At 31.0% G+C, this 27,940-nt stretch overlaps 1 pseudogene; it reads left to right on the top strand.

Moving 5' to 3' along the window:
- The first annotated feature begins 231 nt into the window (after positions 1 to 231).
- Positions 232 to 24,559, top strand: LOC114716483 (probable LRR receptor-like serine/threonine-protein kinase At1g56140; annotated as a pseudogene).
- The last annotated feature ends 3,381 nt before the right edge of the window (positions 24,560 to 27,940 follow it).

The following is a 27,940-nucleotide window of genomic DNA, read 5'->3' as shown; positions in this document are numbered from 1 at the left end:
AGTATTCCTTCCAACTACCTTAGCAAGAGTTTGTATATAACAATCAATCATTTGTTGTTGGTAGCACCCTCTCCCACTGGCTTGTCCATGACAATGCTAGTGCTCATAGTTGCAATCGAGAAACAGTGGGGCCATCTCTGTGGGCGGTCAGTCACTGAAGTTAGAGCCTGAGTTGAGAGGCGAGTAGGCCGAGTTCCAGACCAGTTGACGCGGCAATCGAACAACAGTGAAATGAACAGGAGCGAGCACGCGCAATGCTTGAGAAAGCGGGTTGACAGATCTGCGAGTGGGGAGAGTGGTTGGGATAAGAGGGGATCAGGTGATGGACATGGAAGTGGTGGAGATAAGGCATTTGGGAAGGAAGGCAGATAGGGAAGCAGAAGAAGAGCAAGAAGCTCATGCTAAGGCGCGTGCCATTTCCAGAGGAAGAAGATGATCAGATAGGGTTTTGTTGCCTTACCTTCGGCCAGTCTCCTTTTCTTTTCTTTATCGGTTTTCACAACAGTCTAACACACTAGAGATTATCGACCCAATTCCAAAAGAAAAAAAAAACAAAAACGAAACAGGAAGAAAATACCATTGCAGATTTTCGAAAATGCATCAAGGGACTAAAACAAAACAAAAATAAAAAGGTGATACACGAATTCGACCAAACAACTCAAACTATTCCCCAAGATAATTGATTTATTGTTTCGAAGAAAGTAATTTGCTAATCCTTATTAGTTTCTCTCAGTTGTAAGTATTGGTTCATATGCTTGTAAATCGTAATCCATTAATCATGACTAATTAAGTGGCATATAAATTGTCACAAAAAAATTAAAAATAAAATATGTATTATCATCATAATAAAAAATAGGCTAAAATATATATTTGGTATTTTAACTTTATATAAGGTTTCAATTTAGTCTCTTAACTTTAATATGTATATTTTTAGTCCTTTAATCCTAAAATCCTTAGACTTAAATTATGATTTTTGTTAACAATCATGATCATTTTAAAAATTAAACTTTATGTAAGTATTTGATAATGTTTTATCAATATTTAATATTTTAATGTCATTATTTTTATTAACAATTTTGACGTCAAAAGACTAAGTACACAAAATTAAAAAATAAATATATATTTTAGTTAAAAATTATTATAATAAAAATGGAGACAAACTGTCACCCCCTCTTTATAATCCATTATATATCAATTGGAACAATATAAGTCGTTTCGTAACGTTTCTGGATGAAAATTTTTGAATTCCAGGACTTCACTGTTCATCCTGTCCGTACACTATTCATCCGAAAATTGGCTAACTTTGAAAATTTATAACTAAATCTAGAAAAATCAAAACGAAGTGGTTCTAATTTTCACACGAAGCTTGCTAAGAGTTCTATGGAGAAAATTAATCATTAGGTCCAATTCAATCCAAAATAATTCCAGGAAATTCGTCAAAGTATATTGTTTATTTGGTAAGTTTTCAATTTTCAGTATTTTTGCCCAACTTTGGAAGGGCATAATTCTTAGCACACAACTCTAAATTTTACAAATTACCACTTTTTTTAAAGCTAAAAATGAGATCTATTTGACTGTAAAATTTCATGCCCAGATTCCTACAATTGCTCATTATCTTATGTGCCACAAATTTGGTACTTTTTAGAGACTTTCTATCCCTAATTGCCACTTTCTTGATTTATTTCCCCTTTTCCTTTTTCCACTTTCCTTCCATAATGTACCGTGCATAATTCCAACATTAGGGCATGAGAATAAAGTATAATACACATCATAACATCATCTATAACTAGATACAACCATTACATAAAGTTCGATGACACCTTACACAACATAACATAACAACATTAATTACATATTACTCCACTATCCTAATACCAATTCCTTGCCTTGATCCATGCTTGGTCCACTTCCTAATTAGTGCATAAAATAACAGGGAGGAATGAGATTTCAAAGAAATCTCAGTAGCATATGAATTATAACTATCATGTAAAACAATACAAGTTTAATTGTGAAATGTCATGCGATCCAAACCATTCCCAACTCATAGGAATTCATACCAAATATCATGCAAAGAGAGGAACATTATATTATCCACATTGACATATCACAAAGCATTTGGCCAAAGCATAACCAATGGACACAATCAATTTCATCACAAAGTTCCTCCAATCCAAGCAACAACAATCACAATAAACAAGTAAGATAAACAATCAAATTATAATTCAAAGCTACCTTTACAAAGCTTTTTCAATTAATTTCTCTAAGGAGCAATGCTTCTTCTTCTTAATTCCTCCTCTCAATGCCTATTAAACCAAGCATAAACATAGGCATATTAATCACGAGACAACTTAGTTCCAACACTTTAACATTACTTAACAATTTCCCCCCTTTGTCTTTGATTTTTAACAAATTGATTCCTCCTTTGAATCAACCATCTCATGACTCAATCCTACACAATTTTTCATGAGGAATCCAATGGTGCAATCATATTTTTAAAATTCAAACTCCTTCCCTATGAACTCCTCTTGGCCGAATAGGGGGCTATGTGCTTCCAAAAATTCTATTTTTGATTCCAATGATTTTAAACACTTTCCAACATTATATCCCTACACAAAAACATGTTTTAAAGCCATTGGAATCATCAAATCAAGCAAAATCAAATTGCTTCTGCATGAACAGTGCAAAATGAAAATTCTCCTTTTAAACCCTGACTTTGTTTTCATCCAAAAATCAATCCATATACCATTTAATCTTCCTTATTCCACTTGATTATTAAGGTTTCTACCCTTTCCTAGCATCACACATCCAAACTGAATTTCTCAGAATTTTCCAGCATTTTTCCAACATTTTCCCAAGCAAAAATCCTTATTTAATCAATATAAAACTTAGAGATATTTGATGCTTGAACATACCTTAGTGTTTCTTGAAGTAAGTTGGATATCTCTTGCCTAAAACACCTCAAAATTTCGTGCAAGGGTGGCTGGATGAAAAGTGACAGAGTTTCCCCTTATTTTTCCCCAATTTTCTAGCATTTTTCTTGTATTTTCAAGGGGTATTTATAGAAAAATTCAGTCTACTACCTCTCCCTCCCCCCTCCTGATTTGCACGAAATTGGACACCTAAGGAGGTGTATGTGGCAGCCATCAAGTGTCCAAAATTTTCAGATCACTCCATGTGGCATTTCTCTAGATTTTTCCAAGCAAATATCTCTTAATTTTGCATTTTATTTAATAAAAATAGTGGAATCTGGAAAGTGCATAAAATTGGGCCCCTAATAGGGTCCATATGGGCCCACAAATATTTTGGGCTGGCCCAAAAATATGGCTCACAAGCCAAATCACTATCCCAAACGGATTTGAAACTTTATCGGTTACTATTCACTAGTAACATTTCATAATTTTTTCAGAGATTCAAAAATTCATTTCTCTCCATGATAATTCACATTTTAATATGGGAGCATGATGTGAAAATATTTAGAATTTTTTACACCTCTAGGTATTTATTTTGAATTTTCTCTAATTAGGCCTTTATCGGTAAATCTGAGGAAAAATAAATTCCCTAAAATTAATTCCTAAGCCTCCAAGGCCTAAAACTAATTTTATTAATTCAAACACACATTTAGATAAATTTTTCATTAATCTCACAAATTTATTGAGTCCTCTAACTTATTAAAATAATTATTTCCTTTATTTTCCCAATAATTTCCTGAAAAACCTCCGTTTACGGGAAATTCTATAATAATTTATTTTCACCGAAATTTCATCTTTTGGGCCTTAACCGAATTTTCCAAAATCTCTACTCTATATTTTTTCCTATTTTTTGGGGATTTTCTAGAATTTTTCTCAAATTTTTTCGTTTTGCCTTCCTAGACCGATAATTACGAAAATGCTAGCCCGGACCTTTTGGTGTTTCATATCAAAAGTTGTTTCATCATCTCCCCATCTAGTTCCTACATTGACCCTCATCTCAATTTTTGATCTTTTATTACTAAGTAAAATTTTTGAGATGTGACACAGACAAGTTGAATGCTCTTCCCTTTGAAGGTGAGATTTTGAAGACTATGGCCCATAACATCTTAGGCTTTAATATTCTCCTTTTTTGTTCATTTTGCCCTTCTTTTTTTTTTTTACCGGAAGTTCATTTTGTCCATTTAAAGGAAAAAAAGAGAAGAAAATTAAGTTACATGTAATTCCTTTAAAAAAAAAAATTTAACTAATACTCCCTCTTGTCCATTTAAAGAAGTTTGAGTTGCGAGTTGAGTGGACTAGTTAGACCGGTTGCTGCGACATCGGATGGTGGCAGTAAAACAAAGCACAATGCTTGAGATAACAGATTAAGAGATTTATATTTAGTGCCCAACAGTATCTCGAATAAAATTACTTCTAATAAAAGGATACCTATATTTTAGCAAAAAAAAAAAAAGATTAAGAGATCTACAAGCAAGAAGGATGGTTGGGATAAGGGGGATTGGGTGATGGACATGGAAGTGGTGGAGAGAAAATGACTCAAAAGGAAGAAACAAAGGGTAGCAAAAGAAGGGCAAGAAACTCGAGCTAGGGTAAATGCCATCCCCAATAAAAAGGATGATCAGATAGGGTTTTGCGATCTTGCCTTTAGGTTGTCTCCCTTTTTTTTATTTATGGGATATTTCCCCTTTTTTGTGTTAAAAAAAAATTAGGTGAGTTAAGTTCTGGACTCACAAGGTTAGGGCAAGCCATATTTAGAAATGTATTTACAAATTGCTCGCTAATAAGGTCTTCACATCGATAGCGAGATCTAAAATTATAACCTTATAAATTATGAGTCAATTTTTTTATCAACATAAGTAACTCATGTTGGCAAAAAAGGTTTTTTTTTATAAAACAAGATAAGTTCATTAAAACACAATTAAAATGGGCTAGCAAAAATTTTTTTTTTTTAATAACAAGATAAGTTCATTAAAACACAATTAGAATGGGCTACAGCATATTGGGCCACTGTACATGATTACTAAAGTTTAAGCACATTGAAGCCCAATCCCAAAGGGAAGAAAAACAGAAACAGAAGAAAACGTTGTTACATATTTTCAAAGATGCATCAAGTAACCAACAAAAGTTGGTCCAATTGATAAAGAGTCAGCTTATAACTCATAAGATCATAAGTTCAAATCCTCCTGTCGATGTGAAGACCTTGTTGGTGGGTGATATGTAAGTACTTTTATAAGCATTTTCTGAGTATAGAAGCATACCTGGCCTTGGTGAGCTCTCAAAATCCAACTCACCTAAATTTTCCTTTAGGGAAAAAAAAAAGTATCAAGTAACTAAGCAAAACAAAAATAAAACCACAAATTGAACCTAATAATTCAACAAATTTGTTTTGATTCTCTTAGATAATTGATTTTATTTAAAATAATAATAATTGCTAATCCTTTTCAGTTTTCCCCCAATTATTAGTTCTTATGCTTACAAATCATGATCCATTAATCATGACTAATGTAGATGCTCACTGAGTGGCATATAATTTGTCACAAAATAGGAAATAAAAAATAAAAAAATTACTTTTTGTCATCATAATAAAAAAATTATTATACTCTGAATTTAGGAAAAAAAGGGGGACACATGGCGCGCTCTTACCTTCAAGCTTGAGGATGAGATTTTATTGGTTGGGCTTTCTATTGGGCTGAGATACAAAGACAAAGTGAACTATGGCTCATAATATCTCGGGCTTCAATATTTTTCATTTTTGTTTATTTTATCCTTTTTTTAAAAAAAATAAAATTAGGGTTAATACAAATTTTGGTTCTTCATATTTGTCTTCATTTTGGTTTTGGTCCATCAAGTTTCAAACTATAGGTTTTAGTCCCTCAAGAGGCAAAATGGTTCAAGTTTTTATTAGATTATAGGGATTAATATTATAACAGAAAAGAAACTTGAGGGGCCAAACCTATAGTTTGAAATTTGAGAGACCAAAACCAAAATGATGGCAAACTTAAGGAACCAAAATTTGTATTAACCCAAAAAATTAAGTTACATTCAATTCATTATAATATTGTATTCTAGTAAAACCCAATATCCTAAAATTTTTATTAGTGCATTCCCTACTTTTAAATATTTTTTCAGCAGCATTTAGTGTCCTACAAAATTTTTCCAAACAACGAGCGTACTTAAGTATGCAAAATCCAGTTATAATATGTCCAGTAAAATCTTGAAATACAATAACACCCCCTTTGACAAAAGCCAATGAAAATCATCAGATTGGGCTCATATTCAGAATTCTGAAATAACCAGCGAGAAAACAAATTCTTAATGAAGGACTAAGGTGACCTATTATTTGGTTCCCTGAAGGCCTATTTGATTTGAGGAAAGGGAAAGAAAAGGTAGGGTGGAAAAGTTTTAATCTTATCTCATTTGGTTTGATTAAAAAAAAGAGAGGGGAGAAATATTTAATGATCCCTTATTTGATTTAAAAGAGAGAAGGAAGGAATAGTAATAATTAATTTACCCCTTACCCCTACCCGTTAGTTTGTATTTTTACTTATATGTTATATAATTTATATCTTAATTAAAATTATATAATTTAATGAAAATCTAGTCTTGTCATAATAATATGTGTATTAAAAAATCAGTATAATAAATTTTTATTCTAATTAATATGATAGTATATTTAAATAATCAAATTAACAAATTTCGTGTGCTCTAGAAATGAAATTTTTTTTTACTATGCTTTTTCTTCCAGATTTAAACATATTTAATTCATAAAATAATATATTTGTAAAAAAATAATTAAAATTATAATAATATAATTTTTCAATGTAATAATATTTTTATTTTAAATTAAACTTTATCATGATATATTTTTAAAGTATAATAATATATATTTTTTATTTTTTACTTATAATAATATATTTTTGTTTGAAATAAATTTTATAACAATATATTTTAGGGAAAATTGCAAAAAAAGACCTTGGAATTGCAAAAACGCAGATAGGGACCCTTGACAACTTCACTATGGGTTTTGACAACTTCAGGGCATATTATTCTTGTCAAAACCCATAGTAGTTGTCAAGGGTCCCTATCTGCGTTTTTGCAATTCCAAGGTCTTTTTTTGCAATTTCCCCTATATTTTATGGGTACAAATAGAATATTAGGGATAAAATAGTTCAAAAATTTAACTCCCCTCCCAAAAAGAGGGGAGATAAAATGGGGTAAGGGAGGGACCCTCTAAAATTTCTAACCAAATAAAGTGAGGGGCTCATTTTTCCTTCTATCCAACCAAACAAGCCCTCAAAGAATTGACATCATCATGAGAATAAAACAACCTAAGAAAGAAAATCATTTTCGTATTTTAAAAGTATTTTAAGAAGATCAAGTAATATTTATTATAATTAAGTAATTCATCTATTTTTTAAATTTAGCCAATTTAATTAAGTAATTTTTTATAGTTAGATACAGGAGGAAGATCTCATTGTATCCCATTCAAGTTGCGTACCCCAAGTTCTCCGTTGTGCCCTGCCCATTTCCATGCTTGGTTGACTAAGGAGTATTGAAAACAAAGAAAGTTTCACTAATCATCTCTCCACAATCTCTTCCTTTTAAGGGAATATACCGTGCCATTAAATTATGAAATTATTGACTTGTTTGGACCCCTAGGTCTGCATGGTTCATTGGAATCACATCTCAAATTATCAAAATAAAAAGAAAAAGAGTAAAAAGGCATCTAATATCACGATGTTATTTCTTACATACATCTAACACTCTAATCTCGTTTAGGGTTTATTTAGTACTCTTTTGATCCTTAATGTAGAACCTAATTATGGAGTTGATCTTGGTCTTAAATGTAAAACTTATTTATCCTATTTGTTATTTTTTTTAAAATTACTCTTATTAATACTCTCTCATCTATAATCAAGTAAAAGAGGGAATTATAGAGGATATTAAAGAAGATGATTAGGATATTCTATAAAAAAACATGTAATATATTTATTATAATTAACTAACTTCCTAACTTTCTTAATATAATCAAATTAGCTGCCATCAATTGCATTTAAGTTTTTGTGACCGAAGAACATCTTCCTACGAGAGAATTACCTCCCTAAGCACCAAACTTCCACAACATGTTCTGCTTCTCCTCTCCTTGTTCAAAGTTCAAACCATCAATTCTATTTAACAGCTGTCCCTAGCATTTACCCACAAGTCTCTGGTCTTCCTTGGTCCACTTGATTACTACTGGTAGCAAATGAATCTATCAACATTTTCTTTCCAACCGTCCTACTTACTCCACGTTTCTCTGACAAATAAATCATTCAAAGCCATAATGGAGGGGACCGTGATGCCACAAACCGATCGAAAGGTCCATTGAGAAAGCAATTGTTTTGATTAGAAAGCAGTAAATTTTTTCTACGTAACTGTTGCTGTTCACCGACGAATTAACGTTTCAGGTTCTATAAAATTAGAATAAGTTGAGTTTGTCAATGACTTATGAATATGGAAGATTCCATGCTAATTTTTTTAGCATCTTATATCTAAATGTCACAAACTTTAATAATAACATTGATTCTTAAAAATAATTTCAACTCAACATTCAAATTCTTGAACATACTATTAATTCTTAAAAATAATTACGACTTAACATTCAAATTCTTCAATATGCTTTCCCTTTAATCAATATAAAGGGAGCATGAATTAATGTTCCAAGTGATTATAAATCAAGTTGGGTTGGGAGGTTATCACGGTCAATCTCTTCGGTCTCTGTCTCTTGGTAAAATATTTCCATTTCCTTAAATGAAAATTTAGTCCAATCATTTACCACATGTAATTACTATGCACACCATTTATTGAATATTGAAACACTTAAGACAATTAATTGTGTGATTTTTAATTATTGACAAAATTGTAACTAGTTTGAAATATTAAAATTACTATAAATTTTACGGAAATTTGATAGATATATTATTATAAAAATGATTACAAATAAAAAATATATTTAAATTGATCGTAACTATTCTAAATTTTGATGGTAAAACTAAATATGAGTAGTTAATAAATTTGAAACTAAAAAAAAAATTAATTCAGAAGCCATCTGAATGTCAATTTATAAGTCCCATCTAATTACCTAATGTAATTAGGAAAAGGTGATTCACTTGTTAACTTTATCTGATATGATTTTTTTCCCTTTGACTCATATTTAAGAGCATAGAAAAATACGCCATTAGACTGCAGACTTTAGGAGGCTGATCATTGATGATCCTGCCAATATATGGTGTTGTAATATTCCACGTGGTTTTTGTGCTTTTGAGAATTTGGTCAGAGACTCGGCGCTGGGTGTGTGTATATTCTGCAAAATCCTCGGAGCAATCCCCGTATGTATATTCATTTTGATATCTCCGAATCTCTATTAATTTGTTGTGCTGCTGAACTATAACATGCTATATACCTTACAATTTAAAATGTTGGCCCCATATTTTTGAAAGTAAACTAAAGTTATATATCTTTTGAAACTCAAGATTATTGTTTTAAATGATTAAAATTATACGGGGACTAAGTTCTACTAAGGTAAAGTCTAGACCCTACGTTTTAACTAAGACAAAAATTAAGGAACTGAATTTCAACCAAATCAAAATCATAAGAATCAAATAATTAATTTTTTTAAAGAAAAAACTTAGACTGTTCGTATTGATATCATGGAAAGACTTATTCAAAATGACTCACATTCCTATCTTAAATAGAGAGAATCTAAAACTTGCTTGTTGTCGGTCATGATACATCCTCTGGAACTTACTTGCACTTTTATGTGAATTTCTCACAATTAGCTATTTGTGTGACAATGCTCTATCTAGGAAGCTTTCAAAGGAACTGGAAAATCTTACTGATTTAGAATCATTGTACGTTATTCTCTTTCCCTTAATTATAACAATTTTCCATAGATTGTGATTGCATCATTTTATTTACAAATAGTACTTAATATAAAATCTAATTTGTAGTTTAAAATCTGTTGGACTTTGGGCTTAGATCGGCTCTTGATAGGCTAGCTAGATTATTTGATTGGATATTAGAGAATATTTCAATCAAATATTTCAAGGAAGATTATAATTATTTTGACTAGGTTAAATAATTTGAATTGCAAATCTAGTCTTATATAGTTAAATTAATTTATATTATCCAAATTAAATATATATTAGAGAAATATATATATCTTGAGTTCTCCGACCATCTCTCCTCCTTCTCTAATATTCTCTTTTGTCTGGTACTCTGCTGTGCCGCCCAAGTTTAGGTTGTAGTAATCTAAATTCTGCGTGAGTCAATAGATCAACTTGTAGAGCTTTAAACGAATGATCCAGATCCGACCTGATACGCACTTCCTAGTTTATATTAAATTCTTTTGACGAAATCAGAGGAAGTAAGTGTTCGTTTTCTTGATATTAATGAATGAAAATAAGTAATAACTAGGAGTTAATCAAAGACCATCGTGTTTAAGAAGATAATGGTTTTTGTGGAAAATATATATTGATGAATGATGATACTGTCGGTATCCACTTTATTCTTTGCGAATTAATTATGCAAGCGTCTTGGAACAAACAACTTCTTAGGTCCTATCCCTTCTGAGCTAGGCAATCTAGTGAAATTGAAAGAACTGTAAGTTCCGCTAGTCTTTTATCTACATATCTATGTTTTTAAAGGTAATGGTTGGTATAAGGAAAATGGAGGGGAGGAAAAAGGAAGAAAAATATTAATAAGTTCTATTTAAAAAAAATTAAAGAATGGGTTTTAAAATTTTAATAAAAAGAAGAAGTAATACAAAAGAATAATAAAAATTAATTAGAAGCTTTTAACCCTATCTTTTTAATTGTTTAAATCGAGCTTATTAAAATATTTTCTTTCCTCCCCTTTTCTCATTTTCCTTCATATCAAATAGACCCTAAATTGAGTAAACCAGTAAAAATATACATATTTTATGTTGGTTTGACTAGTTATAAACCAGTTCAAACTGGTTCCTAATTCTCTTATCAATTTAGAATCGAGCACTAAGCTAGTTTTCAATTCAAATCTGTCAAATTCGCATGTGTTTTATTTCATGTGAATGGAATCAATTGATTGCCGTCGAGCCTCCTTAACGGCAAATAGGGCGAGTGAGTAGCGCTTGTGACTCGTTAGCAGAGATGAAGAAGAGAAACAGTATTAAATGATTATAAGTTGTCAAATAAATCCAGGTGGCACATGTTAATTAGAAAACTGGACAGATTAGGTATAATGGAATAATGTAAGTTTTGTCCAAATTAAAACTTTGATGAGATTTAGACCATTTAAATCTAAGCGGTCCAAATTCAAAACTTTGTATTCATGATTTTTTAAATGATAGATTATTTTTTTGAAAAGTGATAGTTATAAAAAAAAATTTATTTTACATTTTACATATATTAATTAAATTATTAAATTTGGACCGTCCAATTGGACTGTCCAGATGAGTGATGAGCACAAAATGTGCTCTGGTTTCAGTTTTAAAGATGTTCTTTTAATAAGTCAAAATTTCCAAAAACAAAAAAAAAATCAATAGCATAGTTAAAATAATTATTTAACACAATTGTTAAAATTGAATATTATAGAAATTTTCCTTTGTTAGGTGAAGAAAATATAGGCATTAAGTAGATGCAATTGATGATATTAACCTGAATATTTATTATTTAGTAAAAGCAACAAAAAAATACATTTACAAGAATAAATAAAAATGTAAAATTAATGAAAATAACAATATATGTATAAATGAATTAAACATAATGTTAACAAATAACAACATTCTCAAATTTAATATACATGAAGAGTAGTATAAACTAATATATATACAACATTAATTTTGTCGATTTTGTGTCATCAAAAGAAGTCATAAATTTCAATGAACATTTCTCTGTAGCCGCCTACTTGGTACGGGACTTAGTGGTCAAGTTCCTTCAACTCTGGCTAATCTTAAAAACCTTGCTGGAAACGCTGTAAGATATCCTTACTACCTCTTTTTTTTCTTCTTTCTTCTTTTTTTGCCTGGGCTTTCAATAACTAAAATTTTTCCAGTTTGTCCAAATGGGTTGCAGACTTGGAGCACGCAAGAAGGATACCTGACTTCATAGGAAGTTCGTCTAACCTTACAAACTTGTAAGGCTATGCTGGGTCTTTAGTATTAAAATATGGCTTTAAGAGGACTTTTTCTATTATAGTATTTTCTTTCATCATCAATGAAAAATTATTCACATATCTCAAGGTGAATGGGTACTCACTGAATAGAATTGCTTTGGTAGGCGGTTGCAGGGTAATTCTTTCAAAGGCTCAATACCATTATCATTGGGCAATTTGACTTCTCTTAATCAGCTGTAAGCGCCATAACTATTTGCTTGCATTCTGCAGATTGATACATAGGAGCAAATTGTTTAATAACGCATAACTCATCAAATGTAGGATAATAAGTAGCATATCTAATGGGAGTTCCTTGTTGGCATTTATAAGGAATCTGAAGAATTTGACCAACTTGTAAGTTGTGAGGCAATTGCTCCCCTCATAATTCACAGTCTGCTTGCTAGATAGAGATACCCCCCCCCCCCCAAAAAAAAGAACTCCTATTTCTTTCTAGAACATAACAACAATTTGTTTATAAATCTTGTAGAGATATGAGGAATAACAATATTTCTGATTCACTTCCCTCCAATATGGATGAATTATTTCCGAACTTGACCTACCTATGGGTATTAGCTATTTAGCTGTATACGTGGCTCTTCGGATGCATATATGTCAAATAGCATGCTTAGAAGAATATCACTTTCGCATTGATATCAAGATAGTAGCTATAGTACGTGTTTGTTTTAATCAATGGTCCTGAGTTTCTTTTCCCAATTATATATGCATGTGTTGGTTCTTTCAGGTACTTGCACTTCAACAATATCATGGGACAGATTCCGAATTCACTTTTTCTTATGCCTTGACTAGTTTTCTTGTAATTAATATATATGTTGTGCCTAAGTAATTAAATTAAGGATTTCCTTAATTGCAAGTTTTCATGATTGGATTAAAGCATAGCTCATTTTTCTCCAATTTCAGGTTCCTAGGAAATAACATTCTCAGTGATACTATCCCTACCCAGATAAGCTCGCTTACTCTTCTACTCACGTGAGTATTCTTTAAATATTTGCAACTCTGCAGTATTTCGATGCATTAAGAATGGATTGTAGAGTGTGAGAGTGTGTGTGTGTGTGTGTGTGTGTGTGTGTGTGTGTGTGTGTCTGTGTGATATTATATATCTGTATGTAGTTGTGTTAATATCATTATAATGCTTGGTAAATCTTATATCTCAATGAATTTATAGACTCCAACGTTATTACTATTTTCAAACTTAGATGGAAGCTGTGCGTATCTTCCTATGGATCCACATTATATTCTTATAATATGTTAAGTCTGCATCCATATATCTATAAGGTCAATATATATCTACAAGATCATTACTATGGTGCTTGTGAGCATATGTAGAAGTTGCTCCAATATAATGATGTAAATTTCAAACTTAAACTACTGATACTATGTTATTAGTTGTATTAAAACTTAATTCTTCCATGTATTTATTGTCTATCATCAATATTACGGCATGTACTTAACTGACTTGTAGTTGAATGAATACTACTTTCAGAGACTTATCCTACAACAAGCTATTTGGGAGCCTACCCAATGAGTTTTTTGAAAAGTAGTAAGTAGTTGGTGTATGTTATTATTATTTCTTTTTATTCCACCAATTATTTGTCATTTTTTGTTAATTTCTGGAGTTATTTGCTTTCAATGAATAACTGAAAACCAAAAAGCCCTCCTTGCATTCCTAGATGCTAGAAATAATAGTCAACTCATGACCCTTGGAATTGGAAGGCACCTAAAGTTGGAACTGTTAAAAAAACCCGTGGTCTGGTACAACCTGCTCCAGTCAGAGTGAACCCCACCATTTAGACCATTTGGTTTGGTCTAGTCTGAACAGAATATTATAAATACATATATATTAACAAAATAATTCTAACCTAAAACTTCTTGCATAGACTTGCTGATAAATACTCCTACCATCGCCAACCACAATATCTCACCAACCTTAGTCTTGCTTTCTTCTTTTGTCATCTCTCTTCTTGCCACTTTCAACTCTCCCTCTGCCATCTATGATCCCAATCTCAGAATCAGAAGCAACAAGTACCAGCCAACAAGTTAGTCTCCCCATCATCGATTTCAGTCTTTACTCTTCAGCCTCCCACCTCTCTCTTCTTCCCCCATCATCTTCTTGATTTTCCTTGGTCTCCATCTTGTTGCATTAGCAAAAATCTTTTCGTTCTATCACCAACACCCACACCGTTGCTGTGACCATTGGCAACCACTTCACAACTAGAACCTATTTACTCCATCTTTTATTCGTATTGACATCCTCGATCTCTCCCTCTTCAATTTATCGGCGTCAATGCCATCCTCAATCTCTCCCTCTTCAATTTGCCAGCGTCGATTAGCCTTTAACTTGTCTTCTCAATCGACTTCGCACCTTGCAACTTTTAGATCAGGTATGCATCTTCCTCTTATGCACCAATTTTTATTCTTTTTCATCCTCTCCATCGGTTTATGCCTCTTTCTTCCTCATCTTTGATCTGCCCTTCATATACTCAAGCCCAATGTTGTCCTTCCTCCCTCATTGTCCATTTTTGGTTGCCTATTAAGTGGGTTTCACTGGTTGAATTATTTTACAAAAGGAAACAAAAAATAGGTTGACTACCTAGATCAGTCCCCTAAATTCATGTTCTTTCTAGACCAGTCCAGACCATGGGGTGTGTTTTCTAGCCCAACGTCTTGTCTAGACCCGCCCTCAGATTGATGAATAATCCTGTTTGGTTTGGCCTTCGCACATCCTTACCTAAGGTGACTCTTTATAATATTGAGAGAGAGAGAGAGAGCAAAAATAAAAGTTCATTTGACACTACTAAAGGGAATACACGCCTACGTGGAATAGTTAGGAGCCTAGGGTGGGCCAAAGGAAAATTTAGGGGAGGTGGAACAAAAGTCATAATAATTCCACTAAATTAAATTGACTCCTTTTTATTTTATCTTAGATATAAGATACGTCTTTTTTATTTTCAAAATTTGACAAATCTCTGTAAAGTAATTTGTTATGCAATTTTATCTTTAAAATATTTTTTAGGTACAATTGCGCATTTAAAAGTATTTCTTCAAATGCAATTTTGTCCTCATCATTAACTTCTAAAAATTTCATTAAAATGTATCTAATACCTTAAAGTATTTTTTAGTAGTAGCAATTCACATCATAAAGTATTTTTATTAACTATTTTTTTTATATTTTAGTACTCATCTTTAACATTTTCAATAATCAATTTTTTGTAAACTTAAAAGTATTTCTTCAAATGCAATTTTGTCCTGATCATTAACTCCTAAAAAGTTTATTAAAGTGTATCTAATACTTTAGAGTATTTTCTAGTAGTAGCAATTCACATCATAAAGTGTTTTTATTAACTTTTTTTTTATATTTTAGTATTCATCTTTAACATTTTCAATAATCCATTTTTCAATTTTTCAATAGTTATCTTATATATTTTCTAGACTTATCTTTCATGTTGTCAATCCTAATTTTTAATTATTTTGAGTGATGCAAACATGAAAGATAAGTATGGAAATCATTTAAGATGAATACTGAAAAGTTAAAATGGTAAGCAATAAAAATGTTAAAGGTTTGCCTTGCAAACACATATAAAAGATAAGTCTGAAAAAAAATAACATGAAAACATTTTAATGAGAGAATTTTATTTCATGAAAAAATTCTATATTTTCAGTACACATCTTTTATATTGTTCCTAAATATTTTCAGTATTTAAAGTAATTAAATATTAGGATTAAAAACATGAAAGTTAAGTCTAAAAAATATCTATGACTAATGAAAAAAAATTGAAAAATTAATTATTGAAAATATTAAAGATGAGTACTAAAATATGACAAAATAGTTATGAAAAATACTTTAATAGTAAAATTGTATCAGAAAATTATTTTATAGTGTTGAATGTCACTCAAAAATATTTTAGGTTATGGGATCTAGATGCACTTTCCCTTAAGAAATTTTTTGGGAGCTGAAAATGAGAGTGAAATTGCATCTAAAAAATACTTTAAGAAAAAAATTATACTTACAAAATACTTTAAGGGTAAAACTATACCACAAATTACCTTAGGATGCTCAGTTTTTTTAATAAAAATACTTTAAGATACTAGATATATCTTAACCTATTAAAACTCATCTAGGCTACCCCAAAAAAATCAATGCATATATTTTAAATTTTTATTCACATTTTAAATTTGGTAGTGTTGAAAACTTATTTATTTGGTAATTTTTTTTAAAATTTAAGTTCACAAGTTGTCTTTTTTTCATAACAGATTAAAATAATATTTCAAACACCTGCGTGCGAAAAAACGTAATGAAATAAGGATTTAATATAATATGGGATAAACTAGTTAATATCATTTATGTTTATCTTTCTTTAACTTTTATTAATTTTAATACACAATGTTTTGCAAATTATTTATTTTTATTTGAGTTTATATAAATTGGGGAGAGAAACTAAATAATTAGATTATGAGGGCAAATTAATAATTTTAAAATTTTAAAAAGAGTTACAAATAATAAAATTAAGTATGTTTGAATCGTCAATAAAATATTTTGTAATTATGCTCAAAACTGGACCTTTTTTGGCCAAACAAAATTGGACCAAAGGATAGGTTTAAAAATAAAAAAAGGATGTCTATGTAATTTTAGCAAAACAGAAGAAAGGTCAGTATATTTTACTTTAATAATTAATAAAAATCATATTTGAAATAAATAAAATGTCATAACAAAAATTTGTTAAAATTGAAAAATAAAGATACATTATAGTAAAAATTATAAAATTATAATAACATTACACTAAATATAATCGTCTTGATATCCATCCTTAGATATAAGTTTTTTCCCCTCTATGACAAAATTTAAGTCAATTTGCTTATATCTATTACAATTAATTTTTCAACTCAATAATACTTGAATTTTATCATAAACATAATTATAGTACATTATATTTAAGTACAAGAAAACTTAATCTTAAACTTTAAGTAAAAGAAGGCACAAAATATGTACAAAAAGAGCATAAAATAGGAAACAATCTAGAAAAAACCTAATTGAAAACAAAATAAAGTCACAACAACAAATCACTTAAAAAATTAACAAATCTTTCCTAATTTCCTATAATTTCTTTTCCACTTTAAAGAACTCTCATTCATAGAGTAAAAGTAACGATATAAATTTAACAAGACAAGATGACATTAAGAGTATTAACTATATAAATGGTAAGGCGGGAATGTAATATGCTAACACTATATAATCAATGACATTAAGAATATTAACTAAAATTAAGGAGGAATAAATAAAATTAGTTATACAAAAAATGTGAAAAATTTGAAAATTTTTAAACCTTAATTGATCGTGCCCCATAAAGTGTCTAGAATTCTTAAGCCGATACACTTGTCATTCTCATAACATGAACCAAGATAGTTAATGAAACAAATGCTAGATAAAGTGTATTATAGAATTAGAATGAGATTTACAAATTGAAAGACATCGTCCAGCAAACTCCAAACTAGGTTTGTAATTTATCACCATAGAATTTATTTAGTTTTTCCATTAATTAATTTTATGATTATAAAAAGTTTCATTCACCCTTAACACGTTTTCCTGAAATGCATAAAACATTTATGTCTCATTATCACTGTTGAAGCAAATTACAGCTGAGTTTATGCTTTTTTATCACTGTTGAAAAATTAGAGGGAAAATTAGGGAGAGGGACCAGGTGGAAATTATATTTATCAGAAAGGATTTTAAAAACTTTAATAATCTAAAAGTAACAGATATTAAAATATGAACTTAAAAAAACTGAAATCACCCTATTCGCACCACAACTCCTATATTCTCTTTTTTTGATGGAAACAACTCCTATATTCTCTTACCACCTCCTATAATTTTCATATCATTTAGTGGAATAATTACAATTTATTTGAATTAATTCAAACTAACTCAAATTTTAAAGTTAGACACTGATTCTAATTAATTAAATTAATAGCCAACACTAGTTAATTTATTTTTCTATTATTTTTAATTAATAATTTGTGTAGGCTTTCTGAAAAATGAGCATGACAGTAAAGTTCTACCATTCAAAAGGAAAAAAAATTATTCCGTATTTTTACTTATCCATTTCATATTATTATTTTATTTGAATAAGTTGAATCCTCTTATTTAACAAAATTAAAAATTTAAAATAAAAAGTGACATAAGAAATTCATTATATCAATAAATATTTATCATAATAAAAGTAGTTGTAATCGTTTGGGTAAGAAAATTCAAGTTTAAACCTACATGATATTTTTTATTCTTATTAATTATGAATAAGTTATATATTATTTATTATCATATCACTTTTTTTATTTTTTAATTCAACCATATGATTTTGATCGGCTCATTATTTAATAACCAAAAAAGAGTGTTTTTTAAATGATGGACAAATAAATTAATTAATATTACTTATTAACTGAATTTAATTAGTTAGAATTGTTTAGTAACTTTGTAATTCCAATTAGTTTGAATTAATTTGAATAAACTTTAATATTTTTTTAGAAAACGGAATTTATGGGATGTGGTGAGACATAATATACGGGATTTTGTTAAGGGCAAATTGGTAATTTTAAATTTATATTTTAATATTTGGTCCTTCCGAATAAATACAATTTTAAATATCTTTCCTTATAAATATTGTTGCCATTAGGTCCTCTCACTGATTTTCCCAAAATTAGATATTAATTGGAGTGAGGTTTAGCTCTTTCTATGTTGTACATAGATTAATGCTTTTTTAAATATTTTAAAGATTTACCTTCTTTATATACATATGTATATTTATATATTATGAGGAAACCAACATAGTGATCTTTATGGGGTATGATATGTAGCAATTTGGTTGCTAACAACTTCACAGTATAGGATCCAGATGGCAGGTGATTATATGCCTTCTATTGAATGATTACCACAAAGATATATATTTCCACACACACACATATGTATGTATGTATACATATAAGCTTATTGTATATCACTCCACTTTGCACAAAATGTGCAACTCTTGATTTCATTTTGGTCCATTTGTTGCCTGTTGTCAATCAAGAATCCTAGGCTTCTTTTCATTAAACGAACTTCAAGTTAATTCCTTAGTTTTTACATACTCAAATAATAGCGAGCCATACATAATTGGTGGTTACATGCAAATTGCTAGTTTGATTTATGCTCTTTTTTCATGCAGTGGTCATCCTTCTGGACATGAATGCCTGCAGAAAAATTTTCCCTGTTATCGTGGTCTTGGAAGGTGTAAGTAACGTACACTAAGGATTAGTTTGCTATGACAGGAACTAAAACAGTATGTAAAGAAAGAGTAATCTTACATAACCTTTGAAACTCCAAGGAGACGAACTTCTAAATTTATTATCTTTTCTTTAGTTGACACGAAACCTCTACATAAATCTATTGAGATAGTCCTCTTAACTGTTTCCAAGCATATTCCAATTTTGCAATCAGGTGTGGTGGTCCTTCAATTACATTATTAGATGGAACTAAATATGAAGGTGAAGACGAGGAATTTGGTCTTGCTAATTCTGTTAGTCACTGACTCAACATGGGCAGTTAGCAATGTGGAGTCAACCTATACTCAATCAGCCAATAATTCTTTGTCAAGCCAATTCACTGCTACTATAGACCCACAACTCTTCCGGACTGCCTGCAGGTCTACTGATTCATTAAGATATTATGGCCTGGGGCTACAAAATGGGGATTATCGAGTCACCCTCGATTTTGCAGAAATATATGTTCTCAATAATAATACATGGAAAAGTCTAGATAGACAAGTATTTGATATATATCTCTAGGTATATATATGTGATTTAATCTGGAGGGATGTTGCTATTTTTTAATGGGAGGAAGATGTATGGATATTTGAAATTATCCTGATTTGACATTCCCTCAGGTTTTCTTTTCTTCTGTTTGTCTCTTCTTCTTTTCACATTTTAGGGCAGTCGTGTTTGGAAGGATTTTGACATAAAAAGGGTAAGCAAGAGGGGCCTCATTTAGGCCTATAAGAAAGGAATTTCAGGTTCAAGTCACATAAAACTATATTGAGGTCCATCTCTGTTGGACAGGAAAGGGAACTTGCTGCACACCTACTTCTGGTCCTCTGATATCAGCCATTAGAGTAGCCAAAGGTTAAACTGTACAAAAATAGATAGCAGTCCAGAAGTTCAGTTACTGATTTTCCATGTATCTATGACTGATATGTTTTGCTTGTGTGTTGTATAGATTTCAAACCTCCTAACAGAACCCGTCTGATTGTGGGAATTGTTGTTGCTGCTGGAGCTACTGTAAGCTTTTTGTCTATTCCTGTGGTTTTATATATCCGAAGAAGAAAACATCATGGAGATAGTGATGATGGTAAGAAAATCAAGAAAAAAAAATACTGTTGTTTATACATATCCCTTTGAATTTTAAGCATGCATATTCAAAGATGTCATTTCATGTAAAAAAAGAAAAAGAAAAGAAATCATTTAATGTTGCAGTCAGTTCCTTTTTCAAGCAGCAATTTGTTACTTCATTTCTGTTTGTCCACAATGACAGGACATGTGCCAATTTCATGATGACATTTTTTATCCAATTATAGGCTTTGCAACTAAAGATAACTAGAATATTAACCATATGTTTAGATGGAAGAGAAGTAGTAAGAGGATAAAATTTAGAGGAGATAAAACATGATGGAGAAATATCATTGTTTATACAGCAAGAAAACATAAGAATGAACGAAAAGTGGAGGAAAAGAGGGACATAAACCTAGCTACATGCATGTTTTCTCCTTGAAGTTCTCTCTTTAAAAGTTTCGAAAATCGTTCCAACAATTTAGAGTTCAAAATTCATTCATTCATCATAGATATTAGATATTATTATCATTGTCAAATTAGTCATTTTTCTTTTTTCTTTTTGTATTTTCTCTTGTCCATATAGACTTAATGAAAGAAAATATTTTCTCCTTATTTTTTCTCTCCCACTCTCTTTTTTCCCATTTTCTCATTCCCTCCAAACAAATTCAAAGTCCAAGTATAGAGTTTTATTACCTTATTTCTTTTCTTCATTTTTTTTGGTTTTCACTAGGGTATCCATCGGAGCGAGCCCAATGACTAATCCCTCGGGTATTGTCGGGCCCAAGATGGGGGCGACCCTCCCAGGCACGCTTGCTCCATTCCCATCCCTCCAGGAATCGAACCCCAGAGGCGATGGTTAAGGAACACAACTCCCTTACCAATTGTGCCAACACGCGCTGGTTTCAATTCTAAATAAAGACAAAGTACGCATAAGAGTACAAGTTTTCCTTTTGAATTTAACTACAAATGGGGTTTCAGCACCAGATACACCCTAGCTGGTAGTAATTTCTTTGCACAATCCATAACCTTGTTCTTGTTCAATTTGTAGATCTTTTAGGTATTGATACCAAGCCATATACTTTCAACTATTCTGAGTTAAAGAATGCTACAAATGACTTCAATCCTAGCAAAAAGCTAGGAGAGGGAGGTTTTGGACCTGTATATAGGGTAAATATATAGGGCTTTTACTTTGTCAAAGAATGAAGTTTTCATTTATAGATGTCCTAAAACCAAAGTTGTAGCCTTTATATAGAGAATAAAAGGTTTCTGTTTTGTATACCAGGGAACACTTAATGATGGAAGAGCAATTGCTGTGAAAAGACTATCTTTAAGATCTCATGAAGGAAATAGTCAATTCAAAGCAGAAATTGCTACCATATCAGCTATGCAACATCGTAATCTTGTTACATTATATGGATATTACATTAAAGGAAAAAAAAGCCTACTTGTCTATCAATATCTAGAAAATAGGAGTCTTCATGAAGCCTTATTTAGTATGATCATTTTCTACTGTGCACATGTCAATGTTCTCCTGCCTTGCTTTTATTCCCCTTAATTATACTTAGGATATATTCACTTGTATGTTGCAGGAAATAATTTTACTCTCAACTGGCCCACTTGCTATGATATCTGCATGGGCGTAGCAAGAGGCTTAGGATATCTTCATGAAGAGTCTCGGCTTCGCATTGTGCACCGTGATATAAAGGCTAGTAATGTTCTGCTTGATCACAATCTTCTCTCTAAAATATCAGACTTTGGTTTGGCCAAATTGTATGATGATACAATGACCCACATAAGCACTCGTGTGGCTGGGACATTGTAAGTCATTAAGACCTATTTTTCTTGCTTTTTTACTCAACATATCAACATAAATTTTAGGGGGAATATATATTTAGGTCCCAAAAGATAGATCTAGTGATAGTTAAATCCATGAAAAAAGTTTTTTGAAATATGAGTTGCAAATATTGACTCAGATAGTTATAAATTAAAGTAATAGTTGTAAACTAAGGATTACATTTAAATTTAACTGCCTCCTGTGAGAGTCCTGAATTTGTATATGTCTGAATTAATATTTGCAACGCTTTTTTTTTTTGGAAAATTTTACTGGGAACCTAACTATCATTAAATCAATCTTTTAGGACCTAACTATATACCATTCTTCCTAAAATTTATAGATATACGTTGAAATTTGTCTTGATAAACACTCATGAATTACAAGTAGTGGCTATCTTGATTCAGAGTATGCCATGCATGGTCACCTTACAGAGAAAGCAGATGTGTATTCCTTCGCTGTTTTAGCCCTCGAGATAGTTAGTGAGAGGTGAAATTTTGAGCAAAATTTTGAAGAAGAGAAGAGGTATCTTCTAGAATGGGTATGTATTACCTATGTGTTTCCTAGAATTAGGATGTGTTTGGTTTCTATAGCGTTTTGAGTTTTCATTATTTATTTACGCATGCAAAATTTTTTGTTTGGAAATGTTGTTTTGTTTAATTAAAAATGTGGCCTCTTCGGTATGAAAGAGACTTAAACGACCATGAACCTTTCAGCAAGTTCCTATTACTTTCTAGCTAGCTAACAACATGAACCTTTATTAGAAGTGAGCATAAAACCTTTTTGACAAAATTACAAAATGGCACCACCCATTTTATGAAAAATATTTTCTTCTAAATTCTACGTAGCACATTTTTATTCATGTTTTGGTGAACTTGCTTTATCACATGAAAATAGTGGAACCTGAAATATAGGCATTTAAAAAGAATGCAACGAACTTTGCCACTCAAATTCTAAGAATTGTTAAAGCTTGAATCAAAGTTAATGATGAAATATGGAGAAACTTATAGGCAGGTTTGGTTTCCTATTTCATCACATTTTTTATTTTAATTTGGAAACCAAATAAAAAATAAAAAATATGTTTGAAAATGTGTTTTTGATTATGTGTTCTGAAAAATAAAAAAAGTTAAATTTTTTTATAAAAACAAAAAAAAAACATCTTCATGAAGAGGCGGAGAGCATTATATTTTTATTAATGGTAATCATTTTAATAAAGAAAACAATTCTTTCAATCTTCTCTTCACCATTTTTTTTCATGTTTTTCAAAGTAATTATTCAAACAGATTTTTTTAAATTTTTTGCTTTCAATGCTTATTCTAAAAAAATTACTTCACAAAATTGTTCCAAAAACATAAAAATAGAGAATGAAATCAAACAAATCGTATTCTATCTTTTCTTCAAAAAAAAATCTTTTCTTATCATCAACCTGAAAAATTATCATTTATTTATGTATATATAAACAGAATCAATAGTTACTGATAGACTATTGTTCACATCATTTTTTAACAAGTAATAAATTACATAAAAATTCCCTTGCAAGGTAGGAGGTGACTTCTAGTTATATATATATATATATATATATATATATATATTTATAAATATATACATATAAACTATGAACATGTAACTATTTATTTACTATAATCTAAGTAGCGTTTTTGAAAACTAAATCCCCTCATGCACTGCACAGAAGGACATTTTAGTTAGCTAAAATATAGAGAGCATAACTGAAAATATAAAATAAAAATAAATAGCTAATGTGGTCATGTTTAGATATCTTGATCTTTAGAACCCTCCTCAAGCTCGATTTTCAAGACCCTAGCCTCTTTCATGTTCCTTTATGATTTTGAGCAATATACATACACACATATGATTTTCAAGTCATCAATAGGTTTGGCAGCTATACGAAGAGAATCGTACAATTGAAGTGGTAGATCCTAGACTATCATTAGATTTCAATGAGGAAGAAGTTAAGAGAATGGTAGGGATATCTCTTCTGTGCACGCAGGCATCACCATCGTCAAGGCTGACAATGTCCCGTGTGGTGGCAATGCTTTCTGAAGATATGGAAGTGAGCACTATAACTTCGAAGCCTGGATAATTCATTGACTTGAAATTCGATGGAGTGAGTAGCTTCATCACTAGTCGAGTGACAAAGCAATCAAAAGAAACTCAGTACGACTCAGCAACAAGTGCTAGCATTTTCAGCCACCCAAACTAATCACATATAGATGCTTTTAAACCCATCCTTCATCAAACTCTCTCTCAAGGTTGTTGAGCATTGATTGATCATTTTTTCTTGTCTAATGGCAGCAAAGGCCCTCTAATGCCCTCATTGCCCAAATAAGTTTTTTTTTTTTTATTGATTATTAAATTCTACATGTGAAATTTTGATATTTTACGGACATGAATTGATGTCATTTTAGAGTTTAGACTGTGTTACAATGTTATAAGAAAACCAACAGCATAATTTTAGAGTAACGCATTTCTTCTCTTGTCCATGGGTAAATTATAGTCCGTGCTAAAGCATGGGGCTATTCAACTCATTTTCTTCCACCTCCCCACACCCCCAAATGAGTTTTAAGCTCCTACATATAGGCTTTATTTGGTCTTTAATATAGATCATTTGTTATTGTCCCATAGTCCAAAATATTCTCTCAGGGTCTTAAATGCAAGTTACATTCAATGACCTCACATATACCATATACCAAGGAAAGAAAACCAAATTGGGGTAAGATTCTACTCCCTTCCATCCAAAATATAGGAATTAGCTAGTTTGAGGATTTTGTTTTGGTATCATGTATAAGATCTCAATTTATTTTATTTATTATACTTATTATTTTTTCTAGATTATCAGTCAGAGAAGAAAATGAACCAGATATAGAATTATGAAATTGAACATGACTATTATTCTTTTAGAGCATTGGAAAGCTTTTCAATACTTGCCGTTGTAATCCTTAGTCTCTCAGGGTGGACGAAAGGTATGCTGGGCAACCCTATTGACCTAAAAGAACAACAATACAAACAAATGTGAGAAATAAAGAAAAACTAAGGTCCTAAACATGCATGCGTACAATGCAAACACAAGTCTTGAAGCCAATTGGCAACAAACCTTCTAGCTTAATAGATGTCTCATCATCAATCTCACACCCAATTCCGAAGTACCTCTCACAAGAAACATTATAAATCCTCTTCTTAGCTTCCTCTTTACTGAAAAGTGAGAAGAATTGAAAATCAAGTGCAGTGAATAACGAAAAGTCAGGAGGGAAGTTTCATTTTCTCAAGCAACGCAACAAACGAATCAGTATACCTCCTGACAACCTTGGCAAGAGTTTGTAGATAACAATCAATCATCTATTCTTTGGTAGCACCCTCTCCACCTGGCTTGTCCATGACAATGAGCCAGTGCTCATAGTCGCAACCAAGAAATAGTGGGGCCATCTCTGTGTACGGTCAGTCACTGAAGTTGGGGCCCGAGTTGTTGGACCAGTTGACGTGACATCAGATGGTCATGCAACAAACAGGAGGAAGCAAGCGCAATGCTTGAGAAAGTGGGTTGACAGATCTGCGAACGAGGAGGATGGTTGGGATAAGAGGGGATCAAGTGATAGACATGGAAGTGGTGGAGAGAAGGCATCTAGGAAGGTAGATAGGGAAGCAAAAGAAGAGCCAGAAGCTAGAGCTGGGGCAAGCGCCATTCCTAGAGGAAGAGGATGATCAGAGGGGGTTTGCGATCTTACCCTTGTCCTGTTCTTTATCGGCTGTTCACTAGCACACTGAGATTACCAACCCAATCCCCAAATTAAAAAACAAAAAAAAAAACACTGCTGCAAAAATTTATTAGGGAACTAGGAACTAAAACAATGTGGGTGCAGCGGGTTCTAGCAGAAATGATGGTTAGTCCGATGAATTAAGATTCAAATTTCATTAAAAGAAATACTCATATATAGTACCCGATAATATTTTGAATAAAATTGTTTCCTATAAGAAAATACTTATATGCAGCCAAAAAAAATGAAAAGGGTGACTGCTCAAACACATATTGGTGTTCGGGATTTATCTCCACAAGTAAGCAAGCGTTGATTCAATCAATCATTCAGCAAGGGAAAAGAAAAACAAATTGATAGAGGGATGGTCGGGCTTTGGGAATTTGTAATTAAATACCAATTAAAATAATCATAACCAAAATTAGGCCCACATGCTTTTTTAATTTTCTTTTAGAAAAAACTTAAAAGTTAAATTCCTTATATCCAATATGTTAAGTTCTCCACTAACATATGTTCGTGTGTTTTTTTTTTTTTTTTTGGTTTCGTGTGAATTTATAATTAAATACCTAATATCTCAAAAATAGGATAGATAATTATATGTTATTGGAGAACTTGATATAATAAATATAAAGAACTTGATTATTGTTCTTTTCCTTTTTAAATTATAGAGAAGTATTTTGGTCATTCAACAATATTCAAAAAATTTTAATGAGTCCTCTTGGCCGATTTAAAATTTATTAAAAAATAGAGGCTTGAATATGAATTTTGTTATTTCGGATCAATTTAATTAGCATTCACCATAAAAAAAACTTAATAAATAAAATTTATTTATTAATCATCACAAAAAATTATTGTAATAAAATGGGAAAAGAGACAATGACAAGCTCAACGATCCAAAAGTGGGCTACCTGCCCAGATTACAAGAAGTCAAGAACCAAACCCCATTAAAATCATGATGCAAAAGTCTCTAAACTCTCCGTACAAATGTCCATCAGCAAAGAATGAGGTTATAATTTGCAAGTCCCTTGATATACAATCGACTTACCGGTTCTTTTTTTTGGGGGTCAAATCCACTTCCCAGTTGAAACGTGGCAACTCCCATCTCCTGAGAAATGTGGGCCCATAATTTTCAACATTCTCCTTTTTTAAGTAATCTCCCAACGCTGCTATCTTCACGTTGCGGGTGAAATTTTATGGATTGGACTTCCTAATGGGCTGAGATACATATTCAAGATGACTGTGGCCCATAATATCTTGGGATTTGATATTCCCTATTTTTGTTCATTTTGTCCCTTTTTAGAAAAGAAAAACCAAGTAACATTTAATTCCTTAACATATTTTTCTAATGTCTTAAAGTACTTTCTGGTATATTTATTATCTTAAAGTATTGTTTTTGGTAACACTCAGTGTTCTAAATTTATTTCTTTTCAAATTCCAACAAAACTACTTATGCCAAAATACCGTTATCGTTTGTCCAGTAAAATCCTTTTTAATAGAAGCCAACGTAAGACGTCAGTTGAAAACTTAGTGAGAGCATATTAGAAATAACTAGCAAAGAAAAAAAAGTTAATGAAGGACTTAAATGATCTATTATTTGGTTTCTATAAAGGAATTGACCTTATAATGAGAATAAAAACAAGCAACAAAAAAAGATTACATTCTTCCAATCTTTAATATAGGATCTAACTATTAAATTGATATTAGTTTTAAATATAAAATTTTTCTCTTATATTTATCATTTTTTTCTAAATTACCTATATTGATACTCTTATCTCAACTATAATAGGAGAAAAAAAAACAGAAGATACTAAAAAATATTTATGATATTAAAAAAA

This window comes from Neltuma alba, unplaced genomic scaffold, assembly GCF_004799145.2.
Source record: "Neltuma alba isolate B1F8T4 unplaced genomic scaffold, ASM479914v2 tig00011670_pilon, whole genome shotgun sequence".
NCBI lineage: Eukaryota > Viridiplantae > Streptophyta > Magnoliopsida > Fabales > Fabaceae > Neltuma > Neltuma alba.
This window is presented reverse-complemented; position numbering and strand designations above follow the sequence as displayed.